Raw genomic sequence first — 4116 nt, forward strand, 5'->3', positions numbered from 1 at the left:
TACAGGGTGTTTCATTAAAAAAAAAACAAAGAAAAATTGTTTAATATTTTAGAAAGTTTGGCGTAGAATTTTGAACATCCTGTATGATTTAAGATTACGGTATTTATAGCAAAGTTAAGTATATACCATCTAAAGTAAATACCTAATATAGTTTTGATTTCAGGACAGCTCTTGTATTTGTAATATTTTTTTTTAATGAAGCTGAAAAATATATTTTTTTAATTTATTTATTAATATCTCTGAAACTATCGAAATATATTTATTCATATCTTAGGATTATGTAAAATGGTCTGAAAGGAAGCCAAAAATGCAATAATATACAGGGTGTTCCATTAAAAAAAATCATCCCCATCCACTACAGTATTTTCCTGAAATACATCTTTGTACATACTTTTTACACTTAAACAAAATTCCCAAGTTATTCTAGGAGCTACAGATGACCCGACGCACTATTGCTGTGCTATTGCCAGACCCTGTACAAGGTTGATTTCCCCCGTGCTGTCAATGTCAACAATTAAGAATTAAATTTTAGCGAAATGAACTTTACATTACTTTTGATTCATAGTAAAGATTAGAAACAATGAAGGCGGTCGGCTCAGATCAGTTAAAGTGAAACGGCGCCACGTAATTCATATTACGAGTCCCCGAAGAGGTGTTCTAGAGCGAAAAAAGCACAAAAGGCGCAATAAAAGCGCGAAGGAAAAGCTGGAAACGCGAGCTGCCAGGGGATAATCTCAGCGGACTCCATTCAAAAGTCCTTTATCATGCGTTATAGTAGTATTTCACGTTTTCCGCTCGGTTATGAATAATAAATACAGCTACTAAACGTAATCTCGAGGCAAGGAGCGCCCATTCTGCGACTCCCGTGGCTGCCAAGGCCCACTTATCAGGTCGCTGCTAAATTAAAGATAAAAAATACAGTGTCACGTCCATTCCCAGTGAGCTTATTCAATTTCCATCTTCCATTTGGGAGTTAGCGTGTCGATAAAGCGAGCAACTTGCCTGGCTACGTTTACTCCGCAATCTAATTTCCTTTTTTGGCCAGCCGTTTTCGTTAGGCGAGATAAACTATTCGAAATATTATATCGCGGGAATTAAAAGGCGCGTAGGAGAGATTTTTTAATGTAACCAATCAGAAATTTTATTTCCTCCGGCTTGCTTATCTGGATATACGCCAGCCGCGGGGTTATCGTCAGGATACCGGCAGCCCCAAATGAATTTTTGCTTTCTGGCTCTCCTTCACCCTATTATCCTTAATTTTTATTGCTATTTTTATCATTACCGAGATTTCAAAGACGTGGCGTGAGAAGTTAATCGGATCACAAGAGGGGGTTTTAAGAACCTGATCGGGATTTACTGTGTACGCCTGTCGTCTCGTCTTTATAACCTCTACCAAACCTCCACTTCATATCATTTGATATGTTTACACCAACGGCTTTAAATCTTAACATTACAGACCGAAATCGTAAAATGTTTATAAACGTTTACAAACTTCACTTTTTATTAATAAAACACCCTGTATATTTTAAGTTTCTTGGTAAGATTATTTTTTCGGTTTCAAATGTATACTTATATACCGTATGATCGAAAAAAAGGCGGCCAGTGGGTTTGGACCTGACGATCTGTAACATTCCCCATATAATTTTACATATAAAAAATAACAGCGATCTTCATTTCATAGCCATCGCTGACGCCGTTTTTTTCATCATATTGTAGCTTGTTTATATTTGCCTGAACCATTGAACCATTTTTGTAATATTCTGGCTTAATTATATAATAAATAATATAAAAAATGATAAAATTCAAGCGCTACCACACAAAAGATAAAGTGATACCGTATGATCGAAAAAAGGGCGTCAAAGACGGCTGGAGAATAACAACCGATGATAATTTTGGCGAGGTCAATCTCTATACTTCATTTACTAAACATTGACACATTTAAATTTGTTAAAAATTAACATCAATTAAATTGTTCACTGCACAACTGATTAACTGCACTTTTGACAAATCTTAAATTTAAGTGTAAAACCGCTTAGAGAAATGGTAAACTCTGATGTTTGGAAAAATGTATTTAAAACATTTTTAAATACATTTTTTTTAATCAATGTAGAAAATATAATAGCCTTGCATGAAACATTGTCAAATAAGAGATAAGAGAACTTAAAAACTAACAAAAAACTAAGAATAAGTTTATAAATAAATACAAACAAATAAATAAATTACAAAATTCTCGATTTACAGAGTGGTACACCTGTATAAAACAACTGAGTAAAAAAATATACATTTACAACATTTTTTACATAAAAAAAGGTCTCTGGGTAAAAATTGTTACGCTAGTTCTCGACATATTTTGAACCGAAATTATCATTAACTGTCATCATTGACATAAATTAAACATGTTGACTAAATAGTTATTAGACTGAAATCATAAATATGAAATTTTTTGTGCCAAAAGTTCAACAGAAATTGTTTTAATATAATTTTTTCGAAGAAAAATTTATTAATTTGAAAAAAAATAAAAAGTTTCCAAATTTATCATTTTAGTCAAAAAACTATCTATTATGGTTATTTTTTATCATTAAAGACATGTATTGACTATTATAATTATAAATATCTTGGGAACGGTTGCTTGTAGAGACATTATTTACGTAAAAAATCCCAGAAATGTATATTCTTTCACTCAGTAGTTTTATGCAGGTACGGACGAAAAGTTATTACACTTCAAAAGAGTTAAAACACATAAAGGTGGCGCCCCCAACAAATAGAAGTTATATTGCAAAATCAAATTTCTCATGTCAAAAAACTCCCAGACACCAATTTCTATCCAAATATTGACGTTACATAAGAAATTATTTGGAAACAATCGAAATAAAAATGAAACTTCTACACCCTGTATCTCTCTGTATATACAATGTGTTCAATTAAAAAAAGTGAAGTACTCCGTAGAAATTGGTGTTCTCTAAGAACAAATAATTGTAATTTTCTGAGTTACAAATACATATAAATTCGAGCAAAGTGTTGCGAGGATCGCAATCAATAAGGAGAAATGTTTAGGGCAAGTTCGACCAGCTGTTTTTCCAAGAGGCATCTGAGCCGCTGGCTTGGGACTCGACAAACTCTAAGCCAGGCTTAGTACTTACCGTTCCAGCTTCACACTTGATCATATTTATGCCTCGTCTGGATTATCGATAGCTGAGACAGACCTCCTTTGCTTGCGAGATGTTTCGTATCGATTCTCCACTCGCCTCTAGTCATTATCTTAAACCCTGCCACACACGACAGGCTTTTACTTCGATCCAGATTTAAAAAATCGACGCCAAGGCACGCCACTGAGTCGCTTACTGGCTGGAAGAAAGTATTATTCTTCTAAATCGCGAACAGGTACCTTGCGATGTAGCTAGAGAATTTTTAATTGGGAAAAGAGGATTGTTCTCATTATCCTTATTCTAGAGTACGAGACGATCCTCAAGACTATTCATTTTATCAAAGAGATATACAAAGTTGCATCTTATAATGTTTCACTCGTGTATATCGTAAAACAATATAAACGAAAGGTATTGTAAGGCAGTTTATGCAAATACGATTTCTTAGAAAAGGGCTACGTTCAAAGGAATATAATTATCACTTTCATCCCCCGATTCTCTCTGTATTTTACTTTATACCGATTTATCCATCTGTAAAAATAGCGTTTATTCGCCAAAATATATACATATACCTACGTAACTCGCAAGGAAAGACAGAGAGCCAGATTGTTGTTCCTCGGTTTACGTTATATCGAAAGGAAAATACATTGAGTAAGGAAATGTCCCTGTAAGTGGATTCTGAGGGAACCTAGCTCCGCACTTACCCAGGATAAGCCCTTTAGAGGATTTATCCAAAGTCAATATTCAGATCATTTCAATTTTAAATCAGCCGGTGCCGATAATCAGCCCAAAGTAATTTTATTCCGCTGATCTTCCGTTTTAGTTTCTCTTGGTGCCGTGTTCTTTTTTCTGTTCCTTGTTTATAGAAAGAATTTGGACAAGTCCTTTTACTTGGGCTGAAATAAAATATACAGGGAAATAAAAAGCCAGTGGAAAATTATAATATATTTAATTGTAATTAGAACTAAAAAAC

The sequence above is a fragment of the Sitophilus oryzae genome, unplaced genomic scaffold (assembly GCF_002938485.1).
Source record: "Sitophilus oryzae breed Bouriz unplaced genomic scaffold, Soryzae_2.0 scaffold_177_pilon_pilon, whole genome shotgun sequence".
NCBI classification, from domain to species: domain Eukaryota; kingdom Metazoa; phylum Arthropoda; class Insecta; order Coleoptera; family Curculionidae; genus Sitophilus; species Sitophilus oryzae.